Source organism: Micrasema longulum, unplaced genomic scaffold (assembly GCF_059751315.1).
Source record: "Micrasema longulum isolate JH-2025_06_02 unplaced genomic scaffold, ASM5975131v1 h1tg000389l, whole genome shotgun sequence".
Taxonomy (NCBI): domain Eukaryota; kingdom Metazoa; phylum Arthropoda; class Insecta; order Trichoptera; family Brachycentridae; genus Micrasema; species Micrasema longulum.
Window position 1 is genome coordinate 833,802 of NW_028277590.1, and position 12,352 is coordinate 846,153.

At 32.6% G+C, this 12,352-nt stretch overlaps 1 protein-coding gene across 1 annotated transcript in view; it reads left to right on the forward strand.

Moving 5' to 3' along the window:
• The first annotated feature begins 4,864 nt into the window (after positions 1–4,864).
• The window catches only part of LOC148281973 (intermembrane lipid transfer protein VPS13A-like), a 71,729-nt gene continuing 64,241 nt past the window's right edge, over positions 4,865–12,352 (forward strand). The window contains exon 1 of the mRNA XM_088225838.1: positions 4,865–4,934. The gene's annotated coding sequence lies outside the window, so the exon portion shown is untranslated. The remainder of the gene's footprint in view (positions 4,935–12,352) is intronic.

Here is a 12,352-nt window from a genome sequence, read left to right on the forward strand (position 1 = left end):
TACTAGAACGAAGAGACAGTCCGTGTTGTGAAAGAGGTTGGATGAGCTCTCTCAGATAAACAGGCTATATAACAGATATGTAAAGGAAATAATTTATAAAATACTGTAATGAATGACAGGTTGCCACATAAATCCAGGTAGTTTGATAGACCAATAACAGGTTTTATCGATTTCGCGACATTCGAAAAGAAAACGATATTGCAACAATATTTGACAAAACAGTTTGTCGCAGGAGGCAAAAAAAAACAAAAAAAAAGAAAATTAGAGGTTCAGGTCTAGGCCAGTCAGATATTATATCTATTCAGGAACCGCAGTCAGGAAGTCAGCTGGTTAACCAGGGTAGTGTCTTGCTGGATAAATATGAGAAATTTCATATTCATATCCACCACATTGATATATTAAGACTGAGTAATAAATAATATTTCATGTAAAAAAACGATGTAAAAAAAAAAAATATATGAAAATTAATGATAGGTAAGTACATATTTATATTCCAAACATTATAAATAAATTGAGCCGTGAGTCCGAACTGCAACATAATACATATTGATATTACAAAAGTAATTACAGTTTTCAAAAGTATCTATTGGAGCTCAAATTCAAATTCATGACCATGCAGGTAAAACAATCTCCTTTTTGCGGGTACTTAGCGGGCATACTGTATTTGACTTTATCCCAGCTTGACTCAGCCGCGCGCACTGACTCATATATTGCTGTCTCTTTTTGAAACTCACCACCGTCTTATGACGAAAACGAAATTGTGTTTGGCTGGATGGACCGCCCTAATCTGAATATTTTTATGTATATACCTAATCATTTGTGTTTTAAATATCAAAAATTTGTAAACATCTTTATAAAAATTTAAGCTAGATTATTAAATTTAATCCAGTTAAGATAATTGCAAAGATTGTACAAGTTATCTGTGTTTTTGTGTAATTCAGATAATTTTAGACACATAAATAAATTGTTGATCTATGATGCTTCAACGTAACATTTGAAATATAAGTATACTAGGAAAACAATTTTCGGAGGCACTAATTATCCATTACTCATTATAATAGACTGAATCAGAAAAAATAACGTTAATTCATTTTAATTTCATTTTTTTGCACCACAACAGGCCAGGAGGCCCAATTACAGTGGTGAATTACATTACAGATACACCAGGCTTGAGAAAAATCACATTTTAATTGTTGTGTTCTCACCGGGAATCGAACCCGGAACCTTCCGTGCGTGAGTCAAGCGTCTTGACCACTACACCACGGAGGCCGCCTAAGGCATCTTAGGATAGTAAATACACAAACTGTGTATATAGAAGAAACAGATAATCAATTAAGTTTTCAAAAACGAAAGCCATTTTCAGAAAGGGTGTACAATTCTGGATGTTTTCTAAGGGAAAAGACCATTGAAGGAGACTGCTGCGAGATATTGCGTAGATTTATATACTATTAAGCGTGTTATCCAGATACCCTTAAAATATGTATATGTATGTTTTTGTAATCATATTATATTTTTGTTTTTGCTATAATTGAATTATGTGCATGCTTTCACTTTCTATTATGTTGTATCCCGACTCAACACTGGGCTCTTGGCCTCATGGAGTTTGGGATACGTTATTATTATATTTTGTTGTGAAATGTATGTATTTGTATGAATAAAATAAAAATAATAAAATGCTTTTAGAGTGGATTAAAGAAAAAAAAACCTAACTAATAAACATGATTTTTTAACGTTTATATGGGTATAAACATACGCCTTTATTAAAAAAAAAAATAGGAAAAACAACAGAAATTATATAAATAAATATGTAAATAGTTCGTACATTCAGTTTAAAGTTTACAAAAATATAAATATAAAAGCAGAATATATTACACACTAAAGAGAAAATATAAAATATTATATGTAGGTAAAGGAAAGGAAAAGAAGAGCACGGTTGAGAATAAAGAAATAAAGAAGAGGAGAAGGAGAGGGATTTTTACAATATAATTGACCAAATCCAAATTAACTTATTTTTACATAAATGTATTATAAAATACATAAATAAATTATTCACAAATATTTCATATTAAAGTGTTTCAAAAACTTTTTTTTAAGTCATACAATTTCATGCTAAAATATCTCAATGGGAACGTACTAAGTTAAATTTAGAGTAACAATGTTTTGAGTATGTCCAAATGCTTGCAGACTGGCTAGAGTAAACCAGCCAATAACAGGTCATAAGTCCTGTAAACGCCTAGACTCCCATATTCCCTTCTCAAAAATGTTTTCCATTTTCACAAATTTAAATATGAACAACTCCTTAGGGAGAAAATACAGCCTGTCTGCAAGCATTTGGACATACTCAAATTATCGTTGAATTAACTACCTGGTAAAAAAGAAGTATTAAAAATTGGAAAATTGTTTTCAGGCGTTGCCAAGTAGGTGAATTGGTTCAGCCGGATGAATCTCACCCACATGATAAAGGTTTCAGCTCTTTTACTTCACAAAAGTCAACAGACGGAAGAATTAAGGAAATGTGGATGTTCAAACATAGGCAGAATATGAAAAGTGGCCACTTAAACCAGCCAGTCACAGGTCATAAGCCCTGTAAATGCCTAGACTCCCATATTCCTTTCTCAAAAATGTTTTCCCTCTCTGTTGCAACAAATTTTAATTTAGAGCAGCTTCGATAGACCAATGAGTATTTACAACATATTTTTTTGGACAATGGATTATAAAAAAAAATTACATGTTAAGTTGACGTAACGGGACAGTTTGTTGAAATGTGCTCTTAGAGATGGGGGACTATCGATAATATTGTTTTAAATTTGATCGAGATTAAAATTGTTCTAAATTTGAAACAGAAAAGACTGATTATCGAGATTAATTTTAGTTATTTTTTTAAACTCTAAAAACACTGCTTTTTAAAAGTTTTATTTTGTTACTTTATCGTAATGTATTAATTTATTATTTATCACGATATTCACGTTTAACTGTATGTATTTTATTTACCTATATATTTTTTCGAATACATAAAAAAATATGCATACGTGCAACTATGAAATGATGCTCAAAATCTCCTGACTGTCAAACCGAATCATACAAAGGGTCGAGAGTTTCAAATACCTAGGAGTATATGTTACAGAAAATGGCAGCTTTCCAAAAACTAGGAGTGTATTTTAACAGTATGAAGGCTGTCTGGAGATCGGACATTCACTCATAACACCTATTCTCCTCTACGGATGCGAATCGTAGCCCCTCACTAGGGCCCAAAACAGCAAAATTCAGAGTTTTAAGAATAGGTGTCTCAGAAGAATCTCGGGTGTGCGGTGTTTTGGCTTTGTGAGGAATGAAGTAATAAGAGGACGGACGCTGCCCACTCCGGTGACAACTGTCGTCAAGCGGAGGCGATACGTTTGGCTAGGCTACTACGGATGCCTCCTGAGAGCTTTAACTACGTTTGCCTACTTTACAAGGCATCGGGTTCTCGACGTCCTGGACGTCCACTGCTGACTGTTCGTCAGAAGTTTATGTCAAATCTCCGGGACGAAAACCTGACTTGGAAGGATGCAAAGGAGTTAGCAGCTGATAGAGATGCATGGAGGCTCTTTGTGGATACCACACGCTCGAACTAGGAATCGGACATGGAATGATGATGATGAGAAAATTATCTTACACCAATTACAGCGTAAGTTGATTTGCTAAAAAATAACATCGTCCAGGGGCTATGCTCAACGCTCTACACAGTGTCAGGAATTGAACCCTGGCATATTACGTATAACGAACAAACCACAATCATGAGGTGGACTAAAAAACAAATGATAAAAAATGTACAATATGGTACGCATTTTAGCTTTTGCAATTTCAGGATAATTTTCGTTCGTTTTTACAAAATTGTCTCGACAATTATTTTAATTTACGAATGAAAATTTTCCTTTGAATACATTAAACATACAATTTATTCGAGAAAAATAATTTCAGCCGTGTATAGATTTGTCTTATTGAGTAGATTAATGTATCCATCTAGTTTAAAGTAGTTTTATCGTAGGCAACTGAAATGGCTCAAAATTAGACAGCGGAGAGACTATCACTCCCTCTCACTTCTGGTCAATTTACTTCATAGTCCTAACGCTCCTATATACCTGCGTGAAAAATTTCAACGCTGATCAGTTCATGGTTTACCTCTTCGTTCTGATTCTCAAGGCACTCCCTTAATACTCATCCACAATTTCTCTTTCTTCTCTAACTCATATAGTGTCCATGCGGCTCGACTGTGGAATCATCTCCCATCCACCATCAAAGATGTTACTACATTATCTCTATTTAAATCACGTCTGAAGAAACATCTCCTTTCTCTTCCTTAATCTCTCCTCCTTTCCTTTTTCCTCTTTTTTCCTTTTTCCCATTGAGTAATAGTTTTGATTTAAGGTAATTCATAAACAAATACGTTTATTTCTATTTTTATATATCTTTAGCTTTTAAATTTTTTTTTTCTATTGAATATGTTCTGTAACTTGAATTATAAAAATAAAGCTTTTATTTTATTGGTTGGTTGGAAAAATTGTCATTTGGCAATAAGACCGTCAATGTACAAATAACATTATGTACAAAAAGTTAAATAAATAAATAAAGGCTCAACCTACACATAGAAATATAAATAAAAAATAAATACACATACACATATTGGGTGTAAAAAACGAAGTAACTGTTTTGTTTTTCATAGGTAAACACATAAAGAAAGGGGAATAAGCTTATCAGATATTAGGTCCTCGGATAACAAGTATACTGTAAGGGTGCTAGAGAATCTCCGCAATGCTTCCCCGATCGATTTTTCGTTTATTTTCCACCCCCGTAGGCCCGCTCACGTCAGTTGCTCGCGGTGCGCTCAGCTATTCACTGACATAACCTGCAAATCGAGCCAGTTCTACACAAATGTCACCCTAACTTAACTAAAGGTAGGATTTGTTACAATTTTTATAATTTTAAAATCCACTGCTTTTATAATCCAGGGTTGTAAGTTCAATCATACTTCAAGTCTCGGAAAAATATGTTAGGAGCGATGTGTTTGACGTCACAATAATTCAGCGAATGCTACGGTCAATGAAGTCGTAAATTGTTTTTAAGACATCAGATTGCATACATTAAATTGAAGAAAATGTTCAGTATGCGCATTGTATTCATTTTAAAATTTAAAATATTATTTTTATATTCCAACCTTTAATATTTCAACCACCATATGGTAGGCAACTGGTATTTATTATTCAAAAACTAATTTTAGCCGTATTTTTAAACAGCTTACAATTAATTTGATTACTAATATACATGTCAGTTACGTTTTTAGATTTGGTAAGATTTAGTTTATTGAAAATTGTGTTTGAAGCATTTGCACAAATACTGCGTTCGATGGTAATTTTCTTCAATATGTTTTTTTCCTCCGTTGCTCAAAAATATGTACAAATTAATTGATTGATAAACTTCTTTTAATTTATTAAAGATTAAACAGTATTTTTTACGTTAGAATAAATAATAAAGGTACTAGACCCATATAATAGACCCATAATCGTACATCGTATAAGAAGTATAAAAATATAATAATTTTAAAACAATGCTTGATATTTAGAATATTGCGCATAATATTATTGATCAATAAATTAACGCATTTAACGTTTAAATCTCTATTTGCTTATTTTATTTTCATAATAATTATAAGAAATTAATTAACTTTTCGTGGGGGCCGACAAAACTTCATCGACAAATGAAAATAACTTCAATCGATAAAAAGCTCAACAGTTTGAATCTACTAAAATATACTCAAGGCGAATATCACAGACGAGTGAACTTTCTGATGAATTATAACGTAGGTAACAGGTAAATACGTGGAAAGTGTACAGAACGTCCCGCGTTTCCGCAACCCTTCATTATGAAAGCTGTGATCTTGATGTCTCTGCCCCAATTAAGTAATATACGAAGCGAATATATTAAGTTATTTCATTACGGAGTATCAAGAATCTTCCTGGCATTAATAATAAAGCGGAAATAGTATTTTGCAATATTATGAGTAGCTTATTAAATGAAGATCGTATCAAATGAATTTAGCGTAAGTTATCTGCATAGATATATGCAAAGATAGCAATGAATTGTTTTGAATTATTTTGATATATGTAAATCAGATTAAAACATACGTTGAAATGGGTAATATGGCCAGATAAAATATAGTATTTGTACAGATAAAGTATTATTTCTTTTTGTAATGAATTCACATATATTGTCGTCAGTAAATAAGTTGCGAGCCACATGTTTTGTCTCTCAAAAGATAAATTTATTTAGTATTTTTGAGACAAATAAAAAAAAGGAAGATTTGAAATTTATTGCAACAGAGAGGAAAAACATTTTTGGAAAGAAAATATAAAAGTCTAGGCAGGACTTATAACCTGTCATTTTATTAATTTATCACAGTACTATATTTAAAGCTCTATGGGACCAAAGTCCTGTATTGAGTTGGAAGGAATAAAAACTTATACAACAGCTTCCCCATCACATTCAGCAAACCGCATCTGAGGACTTGTGGAGCCCACATACACGGAAAAGTTGCTCGTTTCCGAACGAGAAAAGCTGCCCAAATAAGCTATTTGTAATCTGGTAGCGTTAGCATCTTTGAGCTGAAAGATGGTAATCCAGAAGTACATAATACGTACTTCATTGGATTGAGAAAAGAGGAAAGTGAATTCTAATGGTGGCCTATGATGAAATACCAGCAAACTTATTGAAAACTATAATAAGCTATTTTTCAAACTTAAACTACAAAGCAAATAAACATACAAAATAAGAAACATCAGAACAAACAGATGCAAACACTTCTTCTTCTTCTTCCTTTGCCGCCCCTACCGGAGGTTGGCGACCATCATTCTGAACTCATCACGATCCTGGACCAGTCTAATCAGCACTGCTGCATCCGGCACACGATTTCTGAGCCATGACTCCATTCTTTTGCTTTTGTTAATGTTCCAAGTTGCGGTTGTGGCGAGTTAAATCAAACGGCCGAACATGTGTTGTGGCACTGTCCCTTCCTGAATGAGGTTAGGGAGGTAATGTTGAACGGTCTAATGGATGTTACCATACCAGTCTGAAATCCTGACTTGGTCAATAGTAGGAATTTCAGAGTATGTACTCAGTTTGTTAGGATTGAGAAATGGGATATTCTCAGGGGTGCACCATAATGTGGTAACCAATATTTGCGGAATTCTCGTCTATTAGAGAATGTGCGGAATGGTTGGTAAGTTTTATAATTTCATATATGGTCAAAGGAACCCGATGTCTGTGGGTGTGAACTGAAATAATAGTTTGTGCCGTCCTTTCCCATCAAAGGGGAGTAGTGTTACTTCCTTTCTAACCCTTGGTGTTAAAATTGTCAAACGTAGTGCCTTATAACAATCCTTTTACCGTAACTTGATTAAATTGACGTAGTTAATAACCTTTAAATAGGCGGTGCTACATGCAAAGTTCGGAATTCATATTTTGGTGACTTGTATGAAAGGCGTCGCGTCGGAGTTAAAATTTAAAAATAAATACACATAATAATAACCTAATAAGATATTATTAAATTAGCAAAATTAATATAATGGACGTAGACTTTTGTAACTGAATTTGATACACGTAAACGCAGTTTTTTCTTACCATTCGTGCCCTTTATCTTCCCTTCCAGAATAAAATCAGTCGTCAGGTGGCAGAAGGGACCGTCTGTAACTTTTTCTGTTGTTTAGGTTTCAAAAGTTTTGGTAAATATTTCAGTAAATGCACGTAGAAAAAAAAGCAAAAACTGCATCATTTTGAACGATAATTTACTATTGAAAAGTAACACTAAAATATTTTAACATATTACAACAGAGATGAAGAACATTTTAGAGAAGGCAATATAGAAGTCTAGGCATCTACAGAGCTTATTACCTGTCGTTGGCTGGTTTAAGTGGCCACTTTACACACTGTGTAACATTCACCATTCTGCCCGTATTTAAACATCTATATTCCTTCAATTCTTTCATCTGTTGATGTTTGTGAAGTTAAAGAGCTGAAACCGTCATTTATGCGGGTGAGATTCATCTAATTGAATTATTTCACCTGTTCGAAGAAAAACCTACATTTGTGTACGAAAATGAGTATATTTGCATGAACGGTAACGTTCGATTCGTCGGTAACCTATAATTAAACATGATTAGAAGAAAAAAATGCAAATTAAGTTTTCATACAGAAAACTTAATTTGACTTTGTAGATAAAATTTAAAATAAACTATTAACTTTACATTGCAATCGGGCCCCAGATTTCTTTCTGGCATAATTTGCCTTATCGACAGTCGCTGCAGGAGAAAACAGTTTATATACATGAAATTGGCTGGTTTAAATGTCCACTTTACACATTGTGTAAAATTCCCCATTCTGCCTTTGTTTTAACATCCACATTTCTTCAAATTTTCCATGTGTAACCTTTTTTTATTAATAAACACGGCATGCTTGTACCGTTAACCTTACAAAAAATACATAGTGTGTAGAAAAAAACTTCAAATAATGTACCTACTTATTCTAACACAGTGGTTTCATACAATGAACACGTTGTGCAAAAAATATTTTTTTTAATGCATATAAAAATAAAAAGCTAGAAAAATGTTTTTAAAAAAAAGACAGGTAGGTATATTCTTAAACGTAGGTGCACTGAACAAAAAAAAATACAAAATATAATTATACCAAGTTAAAGATAAACTTTTGTGAGGTAAAATCGCTGAAAACTTTATTTATGTAGCTGAGATTCATCAGGCTGACTTATTTCACCTACTATGCAACGCCTGATAATACTTTTCTATTTTCTTCTTTTTACGCCAGTTAATTCATTCAACAATATAATGTACGTCCGAGTATGTCCAAATGTTTGTAGATAAGATTGAATTTTACCCAATAGGGAGTTTTAAGGTTGATATTTATTGAAATGGAGGGGAAAACACTCTGACATCTGTTGAATTTTGAGAAGTTAAGAAAATGAGGATGTTCAAACATATTTATTTATTTAACACTTTTTATACATATATAAGGGTGGACATATTGCCTTAAGACAATTTCTTCCTAGCTACCCAAACATATGCAGAATGTTGAATGCTACACAGTGTGTACAGCGACCACCTAAAGCAGCTAATGACATGTCGTAATCCCTGTAAATGCCTAGACTTCTATATTCCCTCCTCATATGTCCAAACATTTTTTTTAAAAAGCTGAATGAATTTTGTACGAAGGTTTTCACGGTAACTGTTATCAATTTGTTTCTTCTTTTTTGGGTGATACCGTGTGTGTTGGATTTGTTCCGGCGTTTCGGCTACCATTGCAGGAGCCATCTTCAGGGTAAACTGAGTGTTTTGTAGAAAAAAGTTTACCCTGAAGATGGCTTTTGCAATGGTAGCCGAAACGTCGGAACAAATCCAACACACACGGTATCACCCAAAAAAGAAGAAACAAATATAATGAAATTTGTTCGTATTTAGTAATGAAAAAATTTCTACTCAGTTGATGATAAAATATCTTTAGTTTATAATTATATCTAAAGTAGAAGCGTATTGTGTTGCCATATTTATTCTGAAAAATAAACGGAAGCCATTTTAATGGAAATATTAATCAAACAAACTGACCGGATGGTTCATGGAATCATGGACCATACGAGAAATATCATTATAAATCGTGGTGATATAAATGACACGAATCTATCTTATTCATTTGTGAATAATAAATAACCCAGCTTGTAATAATATGCGTATCACGCTGTGAAACATTATACTGCTCTCATTACTACTTTATTGTAAACTAATTTAATATAACTACTCGTAATTTTCGCACGAACATTTTGTTAAAAGGAAATCAGCGTGTAAAAAGCCCTTGCTGGGTCCGTATTACAATAGGAAGTTAATGCTTACCTTAAATTTTATCTACAAAGTTTTTTACTTTGAATTTTCATACGAATATTAACATTTTCGTACATAAATACCGATTTTGCTTTATTACCATATACTATATTATTACCGTATACATATAATAGATTTTGCTTTATTACCATAAACTATATTTTTATCTTCAATTTTATTTACAAAGGGAATTAAGTTTTATGTAGATTTTTTTTTCTTTTAAACATGTTCACTTTTAAACAGGTTAAGATACTCTAAATGTTCTACTACTACTACTACCATCACGCCATTTCCCCGTAGGGGTAGGCAGAGAGAATGGACCGCCACACACGTCTATCCTGGCATACAATCCTAGCCTCTTCCACATTCATACATCTTGTCATACAAGCCCTTCGGTTCTGTCTGCTTTTGACATGACCAGACTTAAGATTTTGGTTTATCTGATAATGCCACGTCTTCCTTGGTCGTCCTCGCCTAACGTTGCCGTCCATTTTCGCCATATATACTTGTTTTACCATTCAATCGTCGTCCATTCGTTCTACGTGACCAAACCATCTCAGAGACCCTTTCTTAATCTTATCAATTATACTTGTCTCAGATTTACACTCTCGCCTGATTTCATCATTGTAACCCTGTCATACATTGATTTCCCACACATTCGTCTGAAAGATCGCATTTCAACCGCGTTCACTCGGCTTTCATCCTTCATCTGCCAGTTCCATGTTTCACTTCCACACATAAGTTTTGGGACTAAAACTCCTAATAAAGCTCTACTCTAAATGTTTATGCAAATATATTCATTTTCGTACACAAATATCGATTTTTTTTAATAAGATAATTCTTTTAACTTCCCATTGTAATCGAGGCCCTGGGTTCATATTCTAATATAAAGTTAAAATTTATGTTTAAATTTATGTACGAAGTAAAATAAAGTTTTTTGTATAAAAAATACAATATGTTTTTTTTCCTAAAACATTTTCAACTACAGGCAGCGTTGTCAACCCTTCCGATTTTCGATAGAACTACCGATTTTCAGTGAAATCTACCGATCTACAGAATTTAAATGAAATTCTACCGAGCTTTTCCATTTTTTCCAAATTCAAACCAAATGGGTTAAAAAGACAACCGGTCATTAAAAAAAATCAGTAACTTACAATCAACTTCCACGCAGAAACTTATATGAAATAATAACGTTTTTATATTATTTAAGGCTTGTTCTTGATAGGAATATCATTTTAAAAATTGTTTTATCTCTACCCTTAAGAGTATTAATATAAATGTAATTTTACCAGTCTCTTTCCCTTAAACCCACGTATTTTCCGACTGTCTGTTCAGATAACTATTAAAATATGGACTTTTTGGATAATTCCGAAAATAAATAACGCGTAGGAGGCTTGGCAAGATGAGGAAGTGTAAGGAGGAATGGCGTAATGCTAAAGTCTGTTAATTATTACAAGAATTTCAAAATAAACAAATCAGCCGCGTGATACCCGACGGAGAATAATATATTTCACACATATTATCTTAATCTGAACAGCACAGTAAAAGCATAGTAGATTGACATTTATTAGATTCGTTGGTACCTATTAAAATTTGATAATATTTATGTTTTTCGTTTTTTTTTTATAAAACTCCATAGTTAGTGACTTTAATAAAAATATCAATAAGAACGCCTCAGTTAATATATATATATATATATTTTTTAATATAAGCGTTCTTATAATTTACCCAAATATTTCAATCAAGAAGTTCAGTGTCTTTTTATTTTTTTATTATTTGTTAATAGACTATTAAACGAAGCCAACTGTTTTTTTAAAATATTTTCTTATATATCAGCTTTATGATTTTTTAAAGTTTTATATTTCTGAAATACTCGTAACTCGACAGGTGACGTCAGAGGTTTTTTATGTTAGTTCTTCCAATTGGTTCGTTTACGGTTCGTTTTATGCCAACCGGATATGCTTTACAGCTCTCACATCATTGGTTGGTTCATATGAACCAGTGACGTCGATCAAAGTAGTGCGTTTTTATTAAAATATATTTTATGCTTTTTTTTTTTAACGAGTTGTAAATAACTCACTTTTAGAAAATGGAAATCAAGTTGGGGTAGATTGGGGTTCGAACCTGGATCCTCTGATCCCGTGAGACACGGTACCACAAACCGATTCAAATAATAAAGTAAAACTTAGCAAAAGAGATTTTACTGATAATTTTATCAAAATCATTATTAAAACTTAGCGAGAACTCTCAGGTAAAAATTCTGCAAAAGGAAATCGACTGGAGATTAGTCGGTCTCATGGTGTATTAGTTATTGCGTTTGCCAGACATTAAATAAATTGTTGTAAAACAATAAATATCGATCCATCGTATTTATTTATTTATTTGTTCATATTTTTCTTTTACAAACTATAATTAATAATAAAAATAATGTGACCTCA